Source organism: Manis javanica, chromosome 5, assembly GCF_040802235.1.
Source record: "Manis javanica isolate MJ-LG chromosome 5, MJ_LKY, whole genome shotgun sequence".
NCBI classification, from domain to species: domain Eukaryota; kingdom Metazoa; phylum Chordata; class Mammalia; order Pholidota; family Manidae; genus Manis; species Manis javanica.
Window position 1 is genome coordinate 16,808,427 of NC_133160.1, and position 27,168 is coordinate 16,835,594.

Consider the following 27,168-nt stretch of genomic DNA (forward strand, 5'->3'; position numbering starts at 1 on the left):
ACGAGCCTAGGGCGGCTTCCGCAGTGCCCAATCCGTCCAGGCTCCACCCCCGAGAAGACCCCGCCCCCGCCCATTTCCTCCTCCCCGGGGCGCCCTTTCACCCGGAGCCCCGCCCCTCTCAGGTCCAGCCCGGCGCCGCCGCGGGCCTTACAGCGGCTGGACGGAGTATCCAGGTGGCCGACCTGCGGAGTCTTGCGAATTGGGCCTACCTAAACCCTCTCGGCTTTGTATCCAGCTTGCTGTGTGACCCTGGGTAAATTCTCCCCAATCTGAACCCATTTTCTGCTTGGTCAAAGGGGATAGCCACCTTGAAGGATTTTCGAGATTACATGGAATGAGTTTGTGAGGCACCTGTTGCTCAGACGTGGCCTCCTCGGGGACAGCTTTCCCTGACCGTCCTTCCGCCACCCCCCAACATCACACCCCAGACTGCACAGGACTCTTCTATCGTACACTCCCATAGCCTACAATTGTGATTTTATATTTGCCCGAATGCCTATTTGATTACTGTCTGCCTCTTAAGTTAAATTTGACCCCCATGAGAGCAGGTCGCGCTCATCCTTACACCGCAGCGCCCAGTTCAGTGCCTGACACAGCAGGGGCCCAATCAATGCCCGCTCTCCATTCCACCCACCCGCCGCACGGAGGGGAGCGTCAGCGGGGCTCAATACCGCCACTGGCCAGCAGAGGTCAGGCGGCGACCAGCCTTCTCGTCCAACGGAGCGCCCGCTCAGCCGGCAGGGGCCACAGGAAGGAGACACCTGACCTCAGGGGCGCGCAAGTTTTAAGGATCCATCGTACTGAGAACCACGGACGAGGCTCAGGCCGGGAAACGGGTTTTTCCCTTTGGATTTGTGGTTGACGGCCTGTCCTGGATCAAAGGCTTCTCCAACAACCTGTGAGGATGCACGGCCTCTGCAAAGAAGATAGCCGAGAAGATCAGGAGGTGAGGCAGTTTGCTGTAAAGAGGGAAGGCACCAAGGAAAAACTTGGAGGATTGGGCACGAGGGCAAAGAGCCCGGCTTAGAACGTACTCGGGGGTGGGGAGTGAGAGGTGGCCTCCGTTGTTCATGAGATGACGGGACCTGGTTGGCAGTGACTGGCCTCAGTTGTCTTCACTTCACCAAAAGTCCTTTGGTGTCAGCCCTGAACCAGCCTGTGTCTGGCTTACGGTATCTCAGAAGAGCCCTGTGGGGAGCCGAGCTATCTCAAGGTGGCCAGAGGACACTGTCATACCATAAACATATCTGTGGAAGCATTATATATTATACTATTATATTTAACAGTGAAACGCTGGAATATTGGGAATTCCTTGAGGGAGCCTGGGAAGGAAGGAAGGAAGGAGAGGTCAGAGGTTGTACCTACAGATGCCATAGTCCCTCTACCCCACTGAGCCTCAATTTCCTTGTCTGCAAAAATGGAGGTAAAACCTACCTTGCAGGATTGTATTGTGAGGATTAAACAGGATGAATTAAACCAGTGGTCTCAAAATTGGCTGTGCATTGGAACCACTGTGCCCTGTGCAAATACTGATGCCTGGGGTCCTAGGACTGTTTTTAAACTCTCCAGGTAATTGTACCATGAGGCCAAGGCTGAGAACTACAGAGCTAAATAAAATGCTGAATGCAGTGCAGGGTGCACACTAAGTAGTCAGTAATGTTTATCACATTGTTTTAAAGGTGGAGTACAAATTGTTTTCATTGTTTTTTGTTAGAGAATAAAAAGTTGACATAAAGGTTGTTGCAGAAATTGGTTTTCTGACAGGCTTGTTTCTAGAACTATGAATCATCTAGGATTTGCTGGTTATGGGAGACGGAGGCAGCTTCTGGTAGTATGACTTGTACTAACACTCCTCTGAGCTGAAAGGGGCAAGGGTCAAGCTGCTCTAGCTTACAGTTTACGTCACCATCTCTGAGGCATCCTTTGAGTATGCAAGCAACATGGGCACTTGTGTTTGCCCACTTCTGGGATTAAAGTGGAACCTGCAGCTGTCTCCCTGCTGTGCACAGGCTTGGGGGTTGGAGGGCAGGCAGTGATGTCTAGCTAAGGATTGTTAGACTTAGCAAATAAAAATAAAGATTACTTTATTTTTAATAAAATAATAAAGGATGCCCAGTTAAATCTGAGTTTCAGGTAAACAATGAATGCTTTTTAGTATAAGTATATCCCAAGTGTTGGATGGGATATACTTACACTAAAAAACCTACTGTTGATGTTTATCTGAAACTCAATTTTAACTAGGCATCCTTTATTTTTATTTGATAAATCTGGCAACCCTATGCCTGGCCAAACAGCTAAGGAGAACCCAGAACATGGCATTTGCTGCTGGCAACAGTCTCCTACTCGGTGTTGCCATATTCAGTTTCCACCTGTCACTACCCTGCTCCAGAACTGCGCATAGCTCCCAGCTGCTTCCATAGCACAATGCTGACTCCCTGGCTGCTGGGCTGGGCCTTGCTCTTCTGCCAACCCAACTGCCTTGCTTGGGACCCTTTCCTACCACTGTTCCTGCTCATGTTTTCCCTGCTTGGCGTGTCAACTGCCCACTCCCAGTAGCAATTGCAAACACTTACTGAGCACCTTCTGGGTGCAGGCACCATGATGAGCTCTTCATTTGCATGGTCTCATTTGAGTCTCGCAAAACCCAGCACAGTAGGGACAATAATCCTATTTTACCAGCGAAGAAACTGGTGCTCTAACACAGTGATTCTTAAAGTGTGGTCAGTGGGCTGGCAGTATCATCATCTGGGAATTGTGAGAAATACAAAATCTCAGGCCCTTCTCCAGACGTAGGGAATCAGAAACTCTGGGGGTGGCGCCCACCCATCTTTATTTTAATTACCCCCCAAAGTGTCCGTGGTACACACTCTAGCCTGGGACCTGCTGTTCTAAGAGGTGAGGTAACTGTGGGAGTCTCCCACCCAGGCAGAGATACAGAGGATGGCCTGGCAGGGTGTTTAGAATGGCACTGAACACCATGCCTAGGCCAGGCACTGGAGGTGCGCTGTGACCCCGCAGTCTTGGAGGGAGGTGCAGGAGGAGACGGGAAAGAGGGAGAACAGCCAGCCAGCCAGGCAATTGTGATGTGGGATGATCAAGGCTGAGGTGGGTCAAGCCCAAGAGCCCATAATAGGACGGGGGAATCAAGGAAAGCTTACTCAGATAGATATTGAAGCCTGAAAAATAGGTTGAAATTAGTTACATGAAGAAAGATGGGAATGTGTTCCCAGTTTGGGGACTTTTGTACAAAGGCCCTGCAGAGCTAACTTGGGATAGTTCTATATTGATCGTGGAAGGTGAAGGGAAAGGACTGGGGGGCGGAGGAGGAATCAGACTGTGTATGTGAGGGGTGCTCTGCTCTCAGAGCAAAAGAAGAAGCCTTAGTGGGTACTGAGAAAGCCCTCTGGCTTCCAGGTGGAGGGGGCACTAGGGGAGATAGTGGGGGAAGAAGGAGAGGAAAGACCCAGTGGGTGCCAGGCCTTCCTCCACCCCTCGCTTCAGGCTGCTTCTGCCCTGCAAGGTGTGTGCGGAGACTCAGCCTCCCAATTGCAGCAGTGGGCAGGTGAGTGGTTCCAAAACCGGAGTGGCAGACTACAAGACACGATCCTTCCAGCGCCGCCCAGAGGCCTCGGAAACTGTACCCTCCCCGGCCAGCCCCCACTCTCCCCACCCAGCTAGCCACTGCCCGCGCCTGGCCGTGGCCCCGCCCTTCCCTCTGGCTGGAGGCGGCCACCCTCTGGGCTCCTGGCCTGGGTTGCTTTTGCCTGACGACTTCTTTCCCTGCTGATGTGGCTAATGCTTCGTTCTCTGCTCATGTGGCCCAGCCTTCAGGGACAGGCTCTGGGTGTGGTCAGGGATCCCTAGGCTGAAGGGCAGGAGACTCCCTAAGATATCCCCTATTCCTGCCAGTGGAGCCTTTGGTGACAGTTGAGGACTGACCGGTCTGGCCAGGTTGCCTGGAAGTGTGGGCAGCGGCTGGGCAGTTCCTAGCTCCAGTTGTCCTTCCCAGAAAAACGTCAGTTTGGCCGAACCCTTGGAACCCATTTTCGATTTCTCGCCTGGGGAGGAATACTAGAAGAATCATTAACCACCGTATGAAGGCATTTGTGTGTCACAAATCCCTGCAGGACTTACCAACTGCCCCAGGGGCTTCAGCCCAGAGACCTTCTAGTCTTCCTCTTTTATTTGGGTATACCTTCTGCCCCCACCCTCCCTCGGGCTTCCAGGACTATGTTTCATAATATTTTGTAGCTCAAGGAGGATCTGTCATGGTGCTCTCCACTTAAATAGTGTTCAAATATATTTTTTTAGGGCAGAGCAACTTATGCTGAATTATCCTTGAATTATGTATAGATGGTATATGTATATATAGGAGGCGCAGGGGCCTATTAACATATACTTAAAAGTATATTAAACAAATCTTATTATCATATACTTGATAAAATTTTAGTTATGCATGCCACTATATCCTAATTTTTAGCGTGACTAAAGAATCATTTAAATGATTTGGGAGCACGTGTGGATTGCTTGGCATAACATCTTTCACCGAGCACTGCATATTCTAAAAAGCACATCTATACAAAAATACTCTGAGCTCCTTTGGTTTTTCTAAAGGCTTCTCTTAACCCTTACTTAAGTCATTCTTCTGAAATTCCTGCCTTTTCACTGTCCTTTTCTGACCTAATACCGACAGGCCCTCATTTGTGAATGCTCTGTGTGATTCTAGCTGTCCTCCACCATTACTCTAATTGACTTCATAAAATCTACGTCTTTGGCATGAATAGCAGTTTCATTCTGTACTCCACTTGCATTGTACCCGCGCAGGTCAAAGCCATCTGACAGCAGGATGCTGTTAGAACCAAGCTCAGTTCTGTTTGGATCTCTGTTCAAAACCCTCTCTGGGTGCCCAGGCTCTCACCTCCCCTCTCCGCCCTCCTCGTCCACTACACTCCCCCTCACTCATCTGCAGCCACCACACCCACCCCCTCGTGGGTGCTCCAACACACTCCCACTCCTCCCTTTATCCTGGCAGTTGCCCAGCCCAGAATGCTCTTTCCCTAGACACCCACATGGCTCACTCCCTCACCTACCTCAAGACTACTCAGAGGGCACCTTTTTGCCTTGACCACTCCCATCAACCTTTCCCTGTTCTAATCTTTTCCAAAAGCACTAATCACCTTCTCACAGGCTATATCATTACTGATTTACGGTAATTGGTGTTTATCTGTCTGCCCCCATGAGAATGTAGGCCCTTCACTGATAAATCCCAGGAATGGTATCTGGCACACAGTAGGTCTCCAGTAAAGATTAGTGGGTAAGTGTCCACATCTTTGATGGTCTTGCCTCTACCTCGAAGTCTCCATCCCTTGCTGCTGGCCTGTCTCCTCTGGTCCCTGTCTAATACGCTGGACTCTGCCCAGGCAGTCTGACTCAGTAGGGCCTTCCTGGGGTGCCAGTGTTTTGACCTCCCTGTGTCTCCACCAAGTCTCCAGCAGGTGTGAAATACTAAATTCCACCCTTTTTTTTTAAAGGGCAAGAGGATTAAAGAAGAAGGAGAAAGGAGATGATGAGGGAAGCAGTGGTCAGAGTGGCAGGGTAGAGCGAGAAAACAGTCACAGATTTTCCTGGGGTCCCCACCGAGTCAGCTTTCCAAGAAGCTCAGACGAGCAGCCGGCGGTGGCAGAGCAGTCTGGTTGAGTCGTGGGACGCATATCCACCCTGCTTTGTGGAGTTTGGTGTGTGGGGTATTTTTGTTTTTTACAGCCCAGCTGTCTGTGTAATGACTTCCTTCCCTCAGCCTTGTTCACGGAGGTGTCCCTGAGCGACCAGCTGAGTCACCACATTCCTTGAAGCTTAAAACTCTGGCCCAAGCACTGAGGCCCAGTTCCTTCACGTAGGTGGGACCTGTGAGGCTGCCGGGGAGTGCCCTGCAAAGTCAGGCTACAGAGCTCCCCTCTCTAACCTGCATCCCTCCCCCAAAATATGATTTTTAGAAACAAGTAAAAATAGAGACATTCCATCTGTTAAGCAAGAGGGAATGGCTGCAGCTGTGTGCTGCAGCTGGAATTATTTGTCAGCAACCATGAAGTGGATACCAACTGAGGCAGGGCACTGGGTACCTCTGTCTGCGAGTCCATGCTGTTTGCCTTGTTGCAGTGGGGAGGGTCAGACCCAAGCGAAGAGACTGGGAACTCTCATGCCAGGATTGTAAACTTGCTCCACCCTTCGGTAAAATAAGCAGGTAGTTCTCAGGAAAATTAAATATTCATAGGGCACATAGTTCATTCAGCAATCTTACTTCTTAAAATGTATTTTGAAGAAAGTTTGCTCAGATATAGAAAAAGACAAAGTTATTTATGACAACTTTCATGGCACAGGTGAATGGGAGGCAAGGGAGGTGCTGAAAGGAATGAGCTAGTAAACTGTGATGGATGGATGTATTCTTTGGAATTCTACACAGCACGAAGAAATGACAGATTGCATGCACATACGACAGTGTGGATGGAACTTACCATGTTAAGTGGGAAAACACATCTAAAGCACAATACTTTTCCAGTTTTATTGAGGTCTGAATGACATACCATAAATCACACATTTAAAGTATACAATTTGTGTTTTGACATGTGTAGATACCCATGAAACCATCACCATGATTAAGATAATGAATATATCCATCACCCCAAAAGTATGAAGTAGATCTATACATATTAAAATGGACAGATGTTTAACACCCTTTGTCAAGTTCAAAAAATAGTTTGACATCTTATGTAAAGTAATTCCATAGTTATAATAACAAAAAATATTTAGATATCCTGAAGAAATCTGGAAGAACATTATTTGTTGGGAATCTTGTGAAAACTGTGTGGTCCCATTTTGCTAATGTGCGTCGTACCTCAGAAACTGCTCGTGCCTGTTGTCCCATATCATGCTCTCTAGGTCTCCAATGAAGGTTTAACCCACTGGAAGTTTGTCATTATGGCCCCCTAACTTTGAGTGACTTTTAAAAATTGTCAATGAGGTCATCACAGTGGACTCCAACAGAAGGACTAGCTGATTCTGTTGTTTTCCACCCCCCAATATCAGAGAGACTTCCTTTAGCTCACCTCCAAGACCATTTCCTCTCCCTCTAAACAGGAGGTATATTCCAGCAGGACAGTAGTTGTGGTGTGGGACAGAAGAGTGATTCCCCAATATTTTTTCACACACATCTTTTATTACTACTTTTTGCAAATCTTGTAAGTGCAGGAGGGGTAGAAGACTGTGGGGGCAGGGGCATGTATAGTTTTGTCTGGGTCTAGATTTTAGGTAAAAACAACCATTAAATGTGCTTTCGTGTCTGGTTTCTTTGACTCCACGTTATTAATATGAGTCTTCCTTCCAAATTGTTGCATTCAGCTGCAGTTCATTCATTTTTAATGACTATAGCATTCCACTGTGTGAGTACACCACAGTTTATCCCCTCTACTACTGATTGACATTTGGGTTAGTTCCAGTGTAAGGCTATTATAAATAATGCTGCTGCGAACATTCTTGTACATGTCTACTGTTCTACCTGGGCATATGTTTCTCTTAAGTATATATTTTGGAACAGGATTGGTGGATTATAGGTATTTGAACACTTAACTATAAAAAATAATGCCAAACTGTTTTCCAAAATGATTATACAAGTACACTGTCCCCCTCCCCCCAGCCATGTATAAGAACAAGAGCTGTCCTTGTGCATTCACCACCCGTTCTCACCAGTAGTTGGTACAGTCAGACTTTGTACTTCTAGCCATCTGTTGGGTCTGTAGTAGTTGTTCAGTGTGGTTCATTTCTCTGATTATTAATGAAGCTCAGCACCTTTCATATGTTTATTGGCCATTTGGATTTTCTTTGTGTGAAGAGCTTGTTCTTGCCCACTTTTCTATTGGTCTGTCTTTTCATTACAGTAGGGTTTTGGCTTTTTTTTTTCATATTCTGAATATAAACCCTTTGTCAGGTGCATTGCAAATCCTCCTCTGTGGCTTTCCTCTTCACTGTGAATGATGCTTTCCTGATGACCTGAAGTTCTAAACTGTAAAAAGTCCAATTTATCTTTTCTTTGTGGTTAGTGCACTTTCAGGCTTGTTTAAGAAAACTTTTTCTACCTTGAGGTCATGAAGATATTGCATGTTATCTTCCAAAGGTTTATTGTTTTACCTTTCATATGTAAGCCTACAATCCAACAGAAATTGGCTTTGTTTGTTGAAATAAATGAAGTTGAATTGGACCAACATGTCCCATATATATGCCCATTCATTCAAAAAATATTTATTGAGCATCTTCTGTGTGTCAGGCCATGTTTATTGTCTTCCTTTTCAAATTTTGGCCCATAATCCATCAGAAATTGGCTTTTGAGTATGGTGTGATACACAGCTGCAATGTCATGTTTCCCATATGGATATTCAATTGATTCAAAATTATTTATTCAAAAGGATACTTCCCAACACTGTTCTTACAATGCTATCTTTAATCTCTTTGGGGGTCTCTCTCCTGTCTGTTGGTTTTTGTTTATTCTTGTGTCAATACCATACTGTCTGAATTGTAAAAGCTTTATTATAAATTTTATTAGCTGACAGTAAATCCTCCCAATTTCTTGAAGAGTACCTTAGCTCTTCCTGGCCTCTTGCAGTTTCAAATAAATTTTATATTGGAATCATCAAGTTCTATATGAAAATCAGCTGAAACTGCTCTGAATCTATAGACCAGTTTAAGGGAATGATAGTTTTATAATATTGAATATTCCAGTCCATTAACATGAGAGCTTTCTCCATTTTTCATTTATTCTTTAATATCTATTAAAATGTTCATGGTTTCTTCCATAGATGTCTTACATGTCTTTTATTAGGTCCATTGACAGCTACTTGGTATTTTTTTTTTGTTTGGCTATTTTAAAACTATTTTGACTATTATTTTTAAAAACCATTTTCTGACATAAATAAGGCTGATTTTAGTACATTGGTTTTGCAACCTGGAAGAGGGCCTTTATCAGAACCTGACCATGGTAGCACCCTGATCTCAGACTTCCAGCTCAAGAGCAGTGAGAAATAAATTTCTATTGTTTATTAGCACTTAGTTCATGGTATTTTGTTATAGCAGCCAGACTAAGCCAGTCATTTATTAGTTCTAAAAATTTACTTGAGATTCCTTAGGGGTTTCTATCTGCACAATAACGGCATCTTTGAATGAAGACAGTTTTACTTTTTTCTTTCCTATCTTTATGACCCCCTTCCCTCCCCACCCCCACCCCACTTTTTTCTTGCCTTATTGCTCTGGCTGGGACATCTACTAAAATGTTGATTAGAGTGGTGATAGCTGATATCCTTCCTTTGTTCCTGACCTTAGGGAGGAAAATGTTCAATATTTTGAATGATATTAGCTCTAGTGTTTTCCCTACATACCCTATATCAGATTGAGAATGTTCTATTCCTTAGAGTTTTTTTACTGTGAATAAATGTTGTTTTGTCAAACAGTTTTCCAGCATCCATACAGATGATCAAACTATTTTTGCCTTTTATCCTATTAATGTTGTTGGTAGATCATTAAGTATTAAACCAATTTGCATTCCTGGGATAAACTCCACTTGGTTGTGATTTATAATCATTTTTACTTGTTGCTGGATTTGAATTGCCAATATGTTGTTTAGGGCTGTTGTATTTATGATCATGAGAAATGTTGATATGTGATGTTTTCTCTTGTCATGTTTTTTTCCAGGTTTTAGTAGTACAATTATGTTGATCTTATACAATAAGTTGGGAGGTGTCTCCTCTATTTTCTGAGAGAATTTGTAAAAGATAGGTATTATTTCCTATTTAAATGTTAGCTAGAATATTTCCATTCTTTTATCTTTTTAGCTTATATGTCCTTAAAGTGTGTCCTTATAAACATCATATAATTGTGTCTTGTTTTTGTTTGTTTAAATTCAGCCTGCCAATCTTTTTATTATAATATTTTGTCCACTTACATTTAATATAATTATAGATATGGGTTCAAACCATGTACATCTATAATCTTATTATTTATCTTCTATTTGTCCTACCTGTTTTTTTTTTTTTCCTGTTTTCCTTTTTTCTTTCTTCTTTGGATTATCTTCTTAGATTTTTAAAAACTGTGGTAAAATACACATACTTACCACTGTAACCATTTCTAAGTTAACAATTCACTAGTTTGAAGTACACTCACATTTTTGTGCAACCAATTTTCAGAATTCTTTTCATTTTGTAAAACTGAAGCTCAATATCCATTAAACAAAAACTTTCCTTTCATCCCTTCCCTGAGTCTGTAGCAACCACCATTCCACCTTCTGTTTTTTTGAACTTGACTATTCTAGGTATTTTGCATAAATGGAATTATATAGTATTTGCCTTTTTGTGACTTATTTCACTTAGCATTATGTCCTCAAGGTTCATCTATGTTGTAGTTTATGTCAGAATTTTCCTCCTTTTCAAGGCTGAATAATATTTCACTGTATGTGTATACTACATTTTGTTTTCCATTCATCTGTCAGTGGACATTTGGGTTGCTTCTAACTTTTTGTTATTGTGACTAATGCTGCTATGAACATGAGTATACAAACATCTCTTTGAGACCCTGCTTTCAATTCCTTTTCTACTAGATTTTTAGATAAACCATTTAAAATATTTGTTTAGTGTTTAGAGATTATAATATACATCCTTAATTCATTGCAGTTAACTTGAATGACTACTTTACAATTTTCCAAGCAATGTAAAAACCTTATGATGGTATAATTCCCTTTACTGCTCCTATATTCTATGCTGTTTTTGTCACATATTTTATTTCTATATGTTGTAGATCTCACAATACCTTGCTATTGTTGCTTTAAATAATCTTTAAGTAGTATTTATTTTAAATTTGAAGTGCTATTCTTTTTATATTTACATACATATACATATATATATATAACCTATCCTATGATCCTCATTTTATCCTATAGATCTTGCTTTCATCTGGAGTTATTTTCCTTTGATTTGAAAAACTTTTAGTATTTATTGCCAGGCTTGCTGGCATTGAATTTTCCAAGTTTTTTTTTTTCTAGACTGAAACTGTCCTTATTTCACCTTAATTTTTGAAGGCTATTTTCACTGAATACAGAATTTCTTGGTTAGCAGTTTTCTTTTCCCTGTAAACTTTAAAATACCATTTTAGTCTATCTTCTTACTGATGAGAATCAAGCTGTTATTCTAAATGTTGTTTCTATGAAATATGTCTTATTTTTATTTACTGCTTTCAAGACTTTATCTTATTTTTAGTAGTTAGGCTATGTTGTGTTAATATGTAGTTTTCTTTATATTTATTCAATGTTTTACTTATTTGCTGAACCTCTTGGATCTGTGAATATCTTTCATTAATTTTGAAAAATTCTAAACCTTTAACTCTTCAGTTATCTTTTTCTTTCCATCTCCTGGGACTCAAATTATTTTTGTGTTAGACCAATTTAATATCTATGGTTTCTATGATGTGTCTAGGTATAGATATTTATCCTGATTTGAATTTATTTGGCTTCTTCAACCTACTACTTGAGGTCTTTCATAAGTGCTGGAAAATTCTCAGATGTTATCTTTCAAATATTGCTGCTGTCTTATTCTCTTCTCTCCTTCTGGGACTCCAATTAAAATGTATCTTAAACCTCACTCACTGGATCCTCTATGCCTCTTACCATCTGTATTTTCTATCTTTTTGTCTCTCCCTCTTTATTCTGGGGGTTTTCTTCTTACCTGTAATGTTCAATGGGCATTTGTATTGCTTCCACCTTTTGACTATTGTGAATAATGCTTCTATGAACATGGGTATACAAATGTCTGTTTGAGTTGCTGTTTTCAATTATTTGGGGTATATATCCAGAAGTAGAATTGCTGGGTCACATGGTAATTCTATGTTTAATTTTTTTGAGGATCCATCATACTGTTTTCCACAGTAGCCACACTATTTTACATTCCCACCAATAGTGCACAGGGTTCCAATTTTCCTATATCTACTCCAACATTTGTAATTTTATTTTTGAATAATAACCATCCTGACGGTTGTGAAGTAGTATCTCATGATTTTGATTTGTTTAAGTTTGGCTTTTATCTCTTTGAATGTAGTAAGTTTGGTTGTTATTTGGTCTGTCTGAAAATTTTCTGTATTTAGTCCCTGTAAGTCTGCTTCTTTGTTGTTTATTTAACTCATTTCCTCCTATAGCGTCTTATGTGTCTCGTATATTTGATTGTGCATTAGGTATTGTACATTTGAAAAAAAATTTGTAGAAACAAGTTTAAGGTTAGAATGATGTAAACTTCTTCCACAGAGATTAAAAAATTTTTTTGTTTTGCTAGTCCCTTGGGAGTGCTAATAGTTCAGGATCCTTTTAATCTGTATTCAGAGCCTGACATTATCAAGACCACTCAGATGACTTGAAACCAGGCCACATCTGTGAAAGGAAAGGATCACTTCCTCTTCACATCTTCTCTTAACATGAAAGCTCTTCAGGTCCTAGATTAAAGTATAAAGAGTTTTGTTGGCTGAGGACCTGAATGTCACTCTGAGGAGTCTGCAGGAGGAATGGGCAGTTGTTGCATCAGTCAATATGACTAGTCAGGGGAGCAGCATGTTGAATCTTAATACTGTGGTCCAATGTGGGAAGAGGTGGAAGGCAGGCTGAGCCAGACTAGGGCTATGGGAACTGAACCAGCCACAGAGATGGGCTATCCTGCCTGAGGGAGCATAAGGCACAGGGTCTGCAAAGTCTACCAGGTACATAAGGACTGCAGAGAAGTGGAAAATATGACTGGGAGTGATTTTGCAGTCCAAGGCCTCTGTTCACCTGGGCCAGAAGCAGGTTCTCTTCTATCGTTCTGGGAAGCCTGGCTGGCCAGTGTCTCCTCCAGGCCAACCAATGACCACTTGTATAGCCTGGGATGACCCTGGACACTCTGGACAGATTGATTCATACTGTTCTGCATACCTCCATCCTGCTTTCTCCACAGCATGTTGTCTCTACTCAGATCACCTCAATAATACCCCACTACTCTTAGTATACCCAAATTATTATCATGACCTTCAAGGCCCTGCATGATCTGACCACTGTCCACCTCTCCAGCCTTATCTCCTCCTATCATCAGCCTCATTGCTCCTTCTTCCTCTTGCTTAAACCACTGTGTACCCTCGATTGCCACATGGCATATGCATGTGCTGTTCCCTCTACAGGGAGTAATTTTCTTTCCCTTACTTGTTTGGTGTTATAGCATAAATGTTTGTGTCCCCCCAAATTTATATGTTGGAAACCTAAACCCCCATATGGCTGTACTAGGAGTAAGGATTCAAACCCAGGAGTTTCGGATTTAAATTCTATTTACTACATTAAATTGCCTCCTGGATTCTTTCACTCCAGACTTTATAAAGATTAATCAACAGAAAATTAATGGAGAGTGATAGAACCCTTTCTGAGAAGTGAACTATGTACTGTAGCAAAGGGGGCTGTTCCTCTCCCGGTCCTATAGCATTGTTCTGTTTCCAGTCCATCCAGAAGTCCAGCTGCGTTCTTGTTGTTGACCTGAGAGACCCCAACTTCTCCCTGACAAAAGTGTTAAGATAAATTCCCTGTCACCCCAGATTTTTTTTCTTAATCTAGACTGATGGGTTACTGGCACTTGAAACCAGCCAACTCCTAACTGATACATGTTCTTTACCCCTGGACCCTGATACAAAAAGGTCACAGGTATAGACTAATCTAGCAAAAGAGATGGTCAGGTGGCAATTCTATTGCATCAACTATACTTTTTGCACTTTCTTTTCTGCTTGAGAAAGCTCATCAGAATTTGAGTGAGTGCAGGTGACATTATTATATGGGCCCACATTGGAATCTGCTTAAATTTTTTTTAGAGAAAAATAATTTGCCTCCTTGGGTAAACATTATTTGTGACACACCTCCCAACACTGTTATTAAGTGCATGCTGTTTTCTCTGCCTGGAGTCATCACCAACATAGACTCAGCTCCATTGTTACCTTCTCTAGGAAGACTCCTCACACTCTCCTTTATATCCTCTCTGCTTCCCAAAGCAGTTGGCACACCCATCTTGTGTTACTTATTTTCTTCCAGAAATACTTCTTTACATGTCTGTCTCTTCTGAAATACTGAGTGTCTCAGTGGTTGGGAGAGTGTCTTGTTTATTTCTGCATCCCATGTGCCTGGAATGAAACAAATGCTCAAAAAAGCTTGTTGAGTAAATCAAGTTAAATTGGAATAACATATCCCATATATACTCTTCCAAGGAATATTTGAGTACCTAACCATGAGGCCATGTTCTAGATGCTGCAGATGAGCAGCACAAAGTCCCTTCCCTCAGAATATTACAGATGATATTTAGGTCATAAGGGATATGAGGAAAAGTGAAGCAGAATGAGGGGAGAGAGAGCGATTGGGGTTGGGACTGGATATTTTAGTTGAGTGGTCTGGGGAAGTCTTTCTGCAGAGATGGTTTTTGAGTAGAAATTTGGAGTAAGGAATATGCCTTTCTGATAGCTTGGGAGAAGAACACCAAATGCAAAGGAGAGCCGGAAGTAAGAAGATCGGATCCGGAAGTGAGAACACCAGATCTGATGTGAGATTAGTCCGGAAGTGAGATCACTGTGGGCGGCTCACGGAAGTGAGACTGTGTATATAAGCTGTGTGGTGAAATAAAACTGTGTCACTTGTCCACCATCAGTGGTCAGTGGACCTCCTGACCCCAACTTTGACTTCTGTGTCTTTTTTGCTATCTCTGTTTTTCTTAGTCTCCCACCCACCCCTCACAGGTTCAGCAATGTTTGCAGAGCTGGTCTCAGCACAAAGGTCCTGAGGTAGGAGTGAGCCTGCATGTTCCAGAAGCAGGGAGGAGGCTAGTGTGGCTGGAATAGAGTGAGGGGGTAGAGTGGAAGGAGATGCAGTTAGAGAGGTAGAGGAGAGTTAAGGGAAGCTATATGGGATCTTGGTGGACCTTGGATAAAAAAAGATTTTGATTTTTGCTCTGAGTGAGATGGGAAGCCATTAGAGGCTTTAGAGGTGGGAAGGAGTATGTTTTGACTTGAGGTTTTAACAGAATCCCTCTGGCTGCTTGAGACCAAGCTCTATGAGAGCAGAGTGCAGCCAGGGAGAGCAGGTAGGAGGTTATTGCAATATTCTAGGAGAGAGATGAAGCTCAAGTGAGGTTATTTTAAAGGTAGAGCTGACAGACTTTGCTACTCATGTGGGATAAGATGGGAAGTGAGAGAAATCAAGTTTTGGGTTGAGTCACCAGAAGGATGGACTTGGCATTAACTGAGGTGGGGAAGACTGTAAAAAGGGCAAGTTGAACGGCAAGTTCAAGAGTTTGGCTTTGGATATGTCAAGTTTGACATATTGCTCAACACTAGGTATATATATGTACACTGGTTTTCAGGACATAAAGGCTATAATGCAACCTGAAGTTAAACTGAGCCTTATTTGTTGAACACCAGGCACTGTGCAGAAAGCTTCATGTTGAGATAGGTAGAAAAAAAATGGAGAGACCAATCCAACCCCATACCTAAGTCCTGACAAAATGCCTTGTGACTCGGACCACTGGCTCTGTAAGGCTCCAACACGTCTTGTTTTTCATGTCAACCTATTGTTTTAACAAGTTTTATAGCCACATGTCCCAGGTTTAGAGACCCCTTGGTTAGATAATCAATGGACCAAGACACAAACAACTTGTGACATGCCTTTAAGGAAAATTTGTTGTTAAATAGTTGCCTCTTTCTTATTATAATACTAAATTTCCCGTCCCTGGGTAGAGATTTTATTGCTTATGATACATGAAATGACATTGCAATTTACACATATATATGAAATCCAATTGCGCATGTGCTAATTGAAACCCTCCCTTTCACACTAGGTGACCTAAAAACTAAGAAATTAACATTTTCACTCCCCATAATCTGACCTACCCTGATTCTTATCAGGGCTGATTCTCTCTTGAGCAGTCCACCTTGGTCTATCAAGGTATTTCTGTTTTCCCACTTCTGTAATAAAGTGCACTGCTTGCTTGCATACTCCTAAGTCTTGGTGTTAAATTCTTTTAATATTGAAGACAAGGACCGAGGACCCTGTTTCTAAGGTCTGCCGGTAACAATGTGTGCTGTCATTTAATCCCTTCAATCATTCCTGTTGGCTTAATTACTAATATTTTTCATTGCTCTTTTATGGGTAAGATTAAATAGCTCGTCCAAAGTTACTCAACCAGTTACTAATCATGCATATTCGGGATTCCAACCCAGGTAATGCAGACGCAGAGCTCTTGCTTTTTACTATTCACTAGGTTCTAAAGCATATTGGATATAGACTTGGGCTCCATAACAAAAAAGGTGCCCGAAATATTTGGCGAAAACTTAAAAAAAAAAAAAGAAAAATAAGGCCCACCCAGGCGTTAAAGAGCGCACAATAGAAGCTCTAAAGGAAGGACAGCATTATTGTACGCGAGGGGGCTGATGCTTCACAGTTGCCAAGTACCTTAAGATTTAGTGTTAAGAAAGCAGTCCTCAGAAGCGATGGTGATTGTTAAGAAACAGAAGATATTAAGAATTGCTGTGAAGCGTTCGTGGGATAAAGAAAAACCGACTCCCAGGCGGTGCTTGTAAGGGGACAACTATGGCCCCGAGCAGGACCAGGGTTCTCATCCTGCCTACATCCCTTTGACAGCGAAGCCTGGTACGGCCTCCCTTAGGTGGTCCTCTAGAAGGGCCAGGATGTGAAGCACAAACGCCGGGAACCTCCAGGGCAGTAGCATCCGCCCCAAGTCCTCCGCTTCCCCGCCCCCTCCAGCCTCCACGAGGGGAAGAGAGGGACAGTCGTCCGCGCATGCGCCCGGGGCAAGGTCCGCTCCCCGCGACGTCAGGGGGCTCGAGCCCGCACGAAAGCCCCGCCCCCAAGGCGCCAGAGGCGACCTGGGCGGGGGGCCTCGGGCCACGCCCCCAGCCGAGCCGAGCGGGGTCGAGCGTAGCCGAGCTCCTCCGAGCGCGGCCGAGCCCAGCCGAGGGGCCCGGAGTCGGTTGGTGCAGCTGCGTCCCCGCCGCCCAGCAGTCCGCGGCTCCGGTGTCGCCGCCGCCTCCGCGGGGCCTGCGCCGGCCGGCCACCCGCTGGGAGGGAGGCCCGGAACGCGGGACAGCGGCCCGCCGCGGGCGCCGCCGCCTCCGCTGCTGCCAGGTGAGTGCCCGCCGGGGCCCGCGAGTGTCAGCCTCGCGTGTGTGTCTCTCAGCCTGTCAGTTCCCTGTGCCTGCGCGAGTTCCTTCCCGCCACGCCTGACCCCCGGCCCTGCCCGCAGTGTCCGCCAACCCCTCCCGCCCGCTGCCCGGGTCTCTCTGTCAGCCTCCAACACCCCCACGCCGGGAGCCTCCGCCCCTTCCCCCCGAGGCCCCGCCCTCCGCCCCATCTGTCAGCACCCCCACAGAGCTCCGGGCTCCGCGTCCTGGGGCGTGAGGGGCCGCCGCTCCCGGGGTTGCTGCAGCCCCGGGCCGCCGAGCTGCACCGGGAGCGCCTAGCGGGGTGTGGAGGGGAAGTGGGGGTCCGCAGCTGCCCGCCTGACGGTGTGAGGGTGCGTGTGCGCCTGGGCGCCGGGAGGGGAGCGTGGGGGCGGCCTGACCAACGTGGGGCGGGGATGCTGGGCGGCCGGGGGCCACTTGCTCCGACTCTGGCGCCCGTGAGTCCTGCGGGAGGTGGCAGCAGCCCCTGCCTCCGCTGTAAAGAGCGTCAGCTCCACCAGGGACCCGCTGAAGCGGACCCGAATCACTTGGGTACAGTAGAATCCTGAAGCCCGGGACCCTCGTTTGCCCATGGAAAGACATAAACCCAGACCCCGGATTCCCGGAGGACGCGAGTAGCGAGTGAGCAGAGCGTGGGGTTTGTTAATCCGTTCCAGTTTGGGATTTTCATTCAGAGAATCCTATGGGAAATGACTGAGGAGTCGGTGGGATGTGGAGTTTAGGTGGAAAGTGTTTGAGGGCTTGAATCATTTTGAGTTGCGTGGTTTGCGTTTCTGAACAGTGATTGCTCTGGGCTTGTGCCCGTGAGAAACTGTTACGTGATGGGGAGGAGGGGGTTAGGTAGTGGGGAGGGAGGGCATAACTCCTTTCCGTTTTAATCTGTGTCATGTGAGCACACGGTATATTTATTCGTGAGACCTCCACACATCTTCAATTTAAAGGAGGATTGCAGTCGTTTTCATTTGTATGTGTTCTTGTATGTTGTTATCTTGATGTTCTTTATTTGTAGTTACTTAGTATTGCAATATTTCAAAACTAAGAAAATGTGTCCTAAAATAATTGGTATTTTGCCGGATAATTCTCAACCACAGTGAAAGAGCCAAAAGCGCACTTCATTAGCTGGAAGAACAACTTATTCGGGCTTAATTTGTTTCTAAGAAACATACAGTGGAAAAATCCAGAAGCAGCAAAATAGTATCAAAGAGTCTTAGGAAATTAATGAAAGGGCCCTTCTATTGCTGCCTTGGAAAGATGGTATCAAAGTTGCTGTAGAGGACAGAGCTACTATGTAATGATAAACATATTAACCAAGTTGGTTTTGTGACCTTGATACATAGAGCAGCTCTTGATTTGTGCAGTGCTTCATAACCAGCAAACGTTGCATGGGAAGCCGGGTAATTTTTGGAGAAAATGTTCTCCATGTTTTGTTTCATGTTTAAGAAAGATTTCAGACTACGGCAGTCTCATGGTGGGAGAAGGCTTCTTTTTCTTTTTAAAGATAACATTAAAATTTACAAAAGTAATTCATGTTTAAGGAAGGAAACTAGGAAAATAAAAGCATGAGAAAAAACCCATAATCCCAACAAACCATAGTAAACCACAGTTTGGTATTTACCCTTTTAGTTTTTTGTTCCCATGTGTAAGTATTTTTCTTAACAAAAATGCTACCACACTAATAGACTGTTTTGTTATATTGCTTTTTTTCCTGCTTATTAATAGATTATGAAAGCTACATCTTGGTTTCATGAGTAAGAACTTGTGTTCTCTTTGTGATCCTTTTAAAAAATATGTTGGATCCGCTGCCTAGAGGGCTTCAATAACTTTTCACCTTAAAGTAAAATCTGAAGTCTTTACCACTGGCCTAACTAGGCTGCCTCCCTGTCCTCATTTCCAGCTTTGTGGGTCAGATCTCTGCTATTCCTTACACTTTGAACTTCAAGCATATGCCAGCTTCAGTGCCTTTGTATTTGCTCTTCCTTCTGCCTAAAACTCTGTTCCCTGGATACCATCATTCTTGCCCCAGGTCTTTGCTCAGATGTGACTAACCTATCAGGCTTTCCCTGACCACTCTGTAAAATATACCCCATTGCCCTGTCCTCCTTAACCCACCTTACTTTTCTTCATAGCACTTAACCACCACTTGGTAAATACATGGTATTTGTTGTTTTTTTGTCTCTTTCCCTCTATTAACCCGGAAGTGTGAGACTTTTTTCACTGAAGTAACCTTAGGGTCCAGACCAGCACCCGACACATTATAGTGTTTAATCAATATTTGTTGAATGAGTAAATGAATGAATGAATGCTCATTATGTGTTCATTCTTACAACTTCCCTGGTAGCCTCCCAGCCTTTTAGGTATCATGAAGTAGAAATCATGAAATGGGTAACAATCCTTTAAAAGTCAGGATAGTCTTCTCCTTTATGCATCTGAGAAGAATTTTACAAGTGAGGCTTATGATCTTAAAAAAGAATTAGTCTTGATTTAACTTGAACAATTGAGGGCAGGAACATTTTTGGCAAATGCTACTGACTTTCCTTCTTATGCATTATCCCTTGGGTCACATTGGAAATCTTTAAAAAGTATAAAGTATTCCAGTTATGTTTACAGCTGTGATTTCAATTTGGTAGTTCTTAGTGATAGTATAAGCCTCAAGAGCATAGTGAGTTTTTTGTGTCAACAGATACCCAGAGATAAAATTACAGCTTTAATGTGTTTTCTTTTGAGGAGTGGCTGTAATATTTTATACTTTCTTTTTCTGGCAATTTTATCCTTTTCAACTCCCAGCTTATCAGTTTTTGGATGGCCTCACAGGTATACTTAAGTTTTATTTATTTTTTAACATTTATAATAAATCCTTGATCTCTTGAGCATTTTACATCTCATGTGACTTGAACTATTTGAAAGTAGCAGTTTTATCTTTCAGGATGAAATGACATCTGTTGTAAAAACATAATTGCATTTTCATTATAAGGATGGGAAAAAATTGTATCTTGGTGTAGAATTTTTACAGAGAGGTTATAGTGTTGAGTGTAGGCTTTTTTAAAGTTTGAATTTTAGGTAGGCTACTTTTAATTTTGGTGAGTTTTTGAAAAAATCCTTGCTTTTGCTCTTAAGGAAAGGAACCACTTTGAGCATAATTGAAACAGAGACCTTCAAAAACTTTTTTCTTATTCCCCAAATATATAAGAACTTGGGAGGAAAATCCTGAATGAAAATTTTATTTTCTTAAAGACCTAAAGGGAATGTGTTGAGAATCTATTTTTATTTGCTCCACAGACATTTATTGAGCACCCAGAGTAATTCTGTGTTGTTTTGCATGGGCCGCATTACCATACTCAGTTTTAGATTACCAACCTGATTTCTTATGATTTCTTCTCTTTTCTTGCTTGGCTACCTCCCTTCTCTCATCACATTTTCTCCTTAAATGATCTCATCCATTACTAGGACTTTAATACCCTCTGAATGCAGATGACTCCCTCAGTTACACCTCCTGCCTGGGCCTTTCTGTAGTTCCAGGCTTGCATTTTTAGCCCTGCCTTCCTGCTCGCTCTACTTGCTGCCTTGCAGTGATTTCAAACTTCACATGTCCAAAATTGATCTCTCAATCTCCCTCTCCAGCTTCCAAATTTTCTCATTTCTCAAGTATTCCTCATTCCTTCCTCCCCTCTGCCCCAGCCTTCTCTGCCTCAGTGCCATTACTGTCTGTCCACTTATTGTTCAGGCCAGACACCTGAAAGTCTTCCTTGATTTTTCCTGATTCCTCATCCCACATCCAGTCCATCAGTGTGGCCTGTCAGCCTAGCCTACAGAAAACCTCAAATCCTTCATTCCCTCTATTCTGTTAGTCTAGCCACCATTCTCTTCTCAGCTGTGTAACTGCCCTTTCCAGCTTCTACTCATGCCTTCGAACCCATTCTCCCAACAGCAGCCAGAGTGATCCCATTACAAGGTAAACCAGATCACATCAGCCCCCCAGCCAGTGGTGTCCCACTGCACTTAGATATGCACCCATATCCACATTTCTTACTTTGAAGTACAGGGTCTCTACCTCCCTCTTCAACCTCCAGTCCTTGCTTGCCATACTTCTGCCAGGGTGGAACCATTAGTCCTCAAGCAAGCCAATTTTCCTCTTGGGTATGGGCCCTTCCCACTGCCCAGCACTCTACCCCCTCCTCTGCTCATAGAAAGAGCCTTCTCAAACATTTGCTCTCAGCTAAAATGTCCCTCCTCAGAAGGGCCTTTCCTGATCACCCCTTCTATAGAAACTTCGTCCCCAGCATACCTTCTCTCTGTACGTCTTCATTTCCTGCTTATGGATTCACCAAAATTCCAAGTATCTCATTAATATGTTTGTGTCCTTCTTTATTGTCTACTCCCCTAGTAGACTGCAAGACACTCAAAGGCAGGGACAGCCTTGTTCTTCCTGTTTGTGGTACAATCCATGCTCCCTGCTCTGCCTAAAATCCAGTAGGAGCAGCTCCTCAGTATCTTTTGAATAATAATAGTTCTTATGATAGCTAACCTTCTTCAAGACTTACTATGTGCCAGGTCCATTGCTAAGTGCATTCACACGTTATCGATCTCTGTGAGAACCCACTAAGGAGGCAATGGTTATGACATTGTCATTTCTATCTGTTAGTTGAGAAAATTGAGTTTAGAGAAGTGGTGGAGCTAGGATTTGAATCTGCATGATCTATCTGTAGAAGCTTCCCTCTGTTCATTACTGCCTTCTGCAATGAATGTAGGACTGACTGAATGAATGTGAAATGTGCTATCATATTCACCTTTGATGCTGCCTCATGGTGGTGTTTCTATGCATGTATTGGAATATAAAAGCAACAGTGCTTGGGTTAGGGTGTTGCATTTCCTGGAAAGTTTCTGTTAATAACCACTATGCCAGAGCACATGGATTAGTGTTCAGGCTCTGTGTTTTAATTTTGCCTTTGCCACTTTCTTGCTGTAAGCCCTTGGGTAAATTACTTAACATGGCTAAGTCTGTTTTTTCAGCTGTAAATGGAGAAAAATAATAGGTCCTATCTCACAGGGTCACTGTGACTAGCACAATTATACACAGAGAACAATCAAGGTTAGCTATTAATATTATAAGGAGGGGAAAAAAAACCCTCAGGAACAGACTTGTAGCCCCATCAACAAATGAAATCTTGGCTGAGAGTGAAAGATGAACTATAACCAGTAGTATTGTTGCACTGACTGTTTTTCAATTTATAAAAATTATCAGGGCATTAACTATTTGGATTGGTACTTAAAATCATTCTGTTGATTATATGACAACTTTATGTTTGGATTTAAATTTGTTAAATGCTTGCAGGTAAGATAGCTCTTTTTTCTTTTTAAACTCCTCTCCATCTTAAAGAAAGAGTCTCAGGGTGGAGAGACCTTTTCAGAGGCTAGCCATTTTTCCCTCTTTCACCAGAAAGGTACTCACCACTACTACTTACTTCAACAATGATTATTACCAGGGAACTTACTTCAACAAACCAAGCAGTAGGCCTGTGCAGGCACAATGGATACAGGTACAATGGGCTTGGTAGCCCTTGTGATGAAATATCTGGGCACAGTGGCATTTTCTGGTGGGATGGCTTGTAAGCGAGTGCTTGTCTGGTGGCTTTCATCATCTCTGTGAAATAGAGGGTGAGGTGGGTGGTCTGCTAAGAGTAAGGGGAAGAGGTCAGAAGAAAAACAAGGAGATTTGACATACAACTGAGGTCGGGAAAAGGAAACATGAACTTGGGGCAATGTCTGTGATCTCCAGGCAGTATTCAGGGCTCCACTGAGGTAGGAGACCATAGGTTGATTGGGGCACCAGTAGCATTCAGCTACCTGGTTTTAGGAGGAAAGAAGGCGTATTGTTGGATTGAGCTAGGGTTGGAGTTTGCTGGGGGTGAGTTGCAGAAGGAGAGTGGAGCAGAGGATCTGAGGGTATTGGCCAGGGAGTGATTAACATGATAGATAAGGTCTAGGCTGGACGGGGGTGAGAAAAGGGCCGGAGGTGTTGATGAAGTCAGGGAATGGGTATATTGGAGTGATGAAATAATAGGAGGATATGGTTAGAAAGGGATTTGTTAGTGTAAGAGTTCAGGGTTGGAGCAATTAATTACTGGGCATGACAGGTTCCTGGATTTTGCCACAGGCATGAATGGCTGAAGTGAAGTGAACTAAGTGAAGGTGAATGAAGTTAAGGAGGTCAGGTAATGGAAAGAAGGCTGGAGAATTGTTTGGGTCATGCACATGGTCAGAAAAACCATCAGAAGGATGGCAAGACATTTGAGGTGGAGAGATGGTATGTCAAGTCTTCAGTGAATGAAGCCCAGTAACAAGAAGAGGTGTTATGGTCAGCCTGCCAGAGCCTCTGAAGATCAGGGGGTCTGCTTCAGGGTGACCTGGGTACTTTATAGTTGCAAGGTCTCTCTAGGAGCACTCAGCCTTGGCTCAGGAAATCCCAGTTCAAGTGGGCAGCACTGATGACATGTAGTATTGTGCTTCTAAACTTGGTTTTGAAAATCTTCTGGGAATGTGTGTTAATACGGATTCCAGGGTTATATCTGAGGCCCACTGAATTATAATTTTTAGGAACAAGGACTGAGAGTGGTTATTTTAACCCCCTACCTCCTCCCCATTAATGGTAATTCTTTGTAGTTAGTCAAGTTTGGGAAATATGACTTAGTGCTTAAGAACATGGGGTCGGAAAGCTGACTGGCTGGGTCTAGGGGAGGTGAGTCAGTGAGAGTGAGCCTTAGCCTATGACTCTTAACAGCTGGGTTTTCCAGGTCTATCTGACATCAGAAGCAATGAATTAAGGGACCCTCCATTAGAGGCAAACACACTAACAACAGCAAGAAGGGAGTGTTGGTGATGACAGAGACAGAAATGCTATACAAAATAATTCAAAGTGTACCTATTTAGGGACATTCATTGTAGAGGAAACGGTTCTGTTTCCTTCAGTGGTCTCTGAATACATTAATTGTAATTGTTAAACTTCAACAGGAATAGGTCAAATTATGGTTCATTCAGAAAGGCTGAGAAAGAAGTAATGCAGTTTAGAAAGCTTTCTCTCATGAACTAGCATGTTTTAGTGCTCAAGTTAACCATAAAATTAATGTATATGACATATTTCTGTCTCTGAAGATGCTGGATTAAGAAAACATTTACTCCATGACAAGCTAAAGAAAAGAGCAGTTATTATCCTCAGGGGTTGTATATGTATTAGGTACTTAATATCATGATAATACCAGCAGCCCTCCCACCTCTTTCTCCATGTTTCTGTTCCTTTCCACGACTAGGAAGTGGACTTCTGCAGAAGAAGAGCTGCTGAGAAGGGACCTTGCAGTTAGCCATTCTTGGCTGACCACTTAAAATTCCCTGTTGCTAGTAAGGGTGTTTTGAGTTTGAGTTGTAACATTTAGAATATTTAAACTATACTTACACCACCTGGTTTGTCAAACACTAAAGCTTTGGGGAAAGCATGTCTGCGCTGCCAGAAGTGGGGCCTATGGACCTTGAGCCTAAAACTTGATTTGCTCTATCATGTGTTCCATTTCTTATTTCCTCTGAGCACAGCTGGTACAGAGAAGCCTGGCTTTCAAACTGGTGAACTGGGAGCCAAACATGGCATAACGTCTTGGTTATATTCCTGTCACTTAACCACATCCTTCTACTCACTGTCTCATCTCCTTGGTGAACTGCACAGAGCCACTTGAATACACATCGTGAGATCTAGAAACTATGGAAATAGAAGTTTAGCAATGCCAACTCAACCAGAACTTTCAGTTGGCAAGTTGAGATTTTTAAAAAGTAATTCTATTTAAAATAATTCAGGGTATTTTTTTCCTTTTAGAAAAACATCTGAAGCTGAGAAATATTTAACAAAGGCCAGTGAGTAGTTTAATGATAGTAACATGTTCTTTAGTATCACACTTTCCTGCCCCATAGAACTCAGGAGCCCTTGAAGGCTCTGCCCTGTTATGGTTCTGTTTATCACGCTTGAGTCACTAAGGGCGTTCAGTTCGGGAAGTGTTTGTATGCCTGCTATTAAAGAAGAAAGTGTTTATATGCCTGTTCTCAAGGAACTTATTTTTCATAAGTTAAACAAGGTACATTTAAATCTCTAACCTCGAGCACACCAGGCTGTGTGTTGCGAAGGAGATATAATCAAAACGTAGGTTCACAGACAGAAGAGGTTATTTCTGATGGTGGGTGGAAGTGGAGAGAGGTGACTAGGGACTCTTTCAGGAGTTTTTGTATTCAGACTGGATCTTGTAGGTTGGGTAGGATTTTGAACTACTATATTTTATATTGTCTGTTTATTAAAGCATCATTTATTTTAGCAGGACTGTAGAAATATTTTGGTGCTTAATGAATTAACTTTCAGTCACCCAAATGACCTACTCATCCAGAATGCCTCATTCCTTAATTATTTTGTCTCTTAATTACCTGTCTCTGCAATTAACATGTGAAGTATTAAGGAATATATGGTGGAGAAGGGCTTTTATGGAAAGCCCTTAAAATTTAAATAATTTAAAAAATAATCTTGGGATCACAGTGATGGTATCTCAAATACCAAAAATATTGTAAATTTAGTGCTGTGGTGATGAATAGAAAACCAGTATGATAACAGAAGGCATATGGAATTGAAGGAAGTTGGAACTGTAAGTGATGTTGGGGAGGCCTTTATTGGGAAAGGAATAGTCTGCCTGTTGGGAGACCTTGAATACTCACCATCTCATTTCTGAGTATCTTTCTAAGGGAAGACTGGCAAGGAGGGCAAGAGAGCCCTGTGGCAAGCAGAGGCCAGCTCCTTGTTCTCTCTCGTTCTAGCATGGTTAAGCACAGAGCATTTTACAGGAAGGTTGTGAAGCAATGCCCAGAATGATTCTACCTGCTCCCGGCCTCTGTGTATCTTGTGTCTGAGCTTGGCCTGCCTCAAAGTTCTATTTCCTGCCAAAAAGTAGATTGTCTCTCTGGCTGACATGTGTCCCTCTGGTTTGCATCCTCACTCCTTTGGCAAGCCTATTTCTTGCCATGATAGGTTAGCTACAGCTGGATCATTGTGCTGCCATTGCAAATGGTCATTTTCATGCCTGAGACCTTGAAGTCACTTTTTCCTTTCCCATGTTAAGGCTCTGTTTTTACTATTCCACCTGCCCTTTCCATTCGACACTTACTTTTAGCTGAGAAACATACCACTTGCTACCTTTTGTGCTGAAATGGGGCCCTGGTTCAGAGCTCTGGTAAACTTGGGAATCAACATGTACGGTTTTAAAAAGATAGTGTTTCTCTTTTGGATTATACCCGATAATGCCAATAACATTTTAAAAGCTAAGATATTTGGCAATGCTGTATGCCCCCATTTTACCATGCAGGTAACCAAACAACTGTAAGAAAAAATAATTCAGTCACCCACCAATAATGTACTTAACATATGTTTCTTATGTGTCAGGTACTATGCTAGACACCAGTGGGGAGCTAGTCAGACATGGCCTCTCTCTGGCTTCATACCACTTACAGTCTGGTGGATCCCTGGCCAGGAAGCCATGATAGATTCGTAAATAATTGTAGCCCTGGGCAGAAAGGTCTGGCATCTAAATTCTGTCTTATATCAATTACATGACCTTAGGTGTTTGCCTCTATTTTCTGTCAGCTAGAATAAAAAACCTTTTAAATAGGTTTATAAGAGTTTTTTGATACTTAATGACACTACATAGGAAAGAGTTTTGAAAAGGTCAAGTTACTATATATGCAAATATAGGTGGGGGTAAATCAGCCCTTGCCTTGTTTAATAGGAATGGTTAATGGAGGGTTTCCACTACTCTGTGGCTCCAGAGGATGCCATGTAGCTTCAGGAAATCCACAAATTAATACCTGGACTAAATATTA

At 43.0% G+C, this 27,168-nt stretch overlaps 1 protein-coding gene across 11 annotated transcripts in view; it reads left to right on the forward strand.

Moving 5' to 3' along the window:
* The first annotated feature begins 126 nt into the window (after positions 1-126).
* ZHX3 (zinc fingers and homeoboxes 3) overlaps positions 127-27,168 on the forward strand; it is a 137,893-nt gene continuing 110,851 nt past the window's right edge. For 4 of the 11 annotated variants that reach the window (XM_073236606.1, XM_037012837.2, XM_037012847.2 and 1 more), the window contains exon 1: positions 17,082-17,218. The gene's annotated coding sequence lies outside the window, so the exon portion shown is untranslated. Of the gene's footprint in view, positions 947-17,081; positions 17,219-17,455; positions 17,607-17,659; positions 17,896-27,168 lie in introns of those variants that run through there. The other 7 variants (XM_037012839.2, XM_037012844.2, XM_073236604.1 and 4 more) reach the window with 4 other exon arrangements.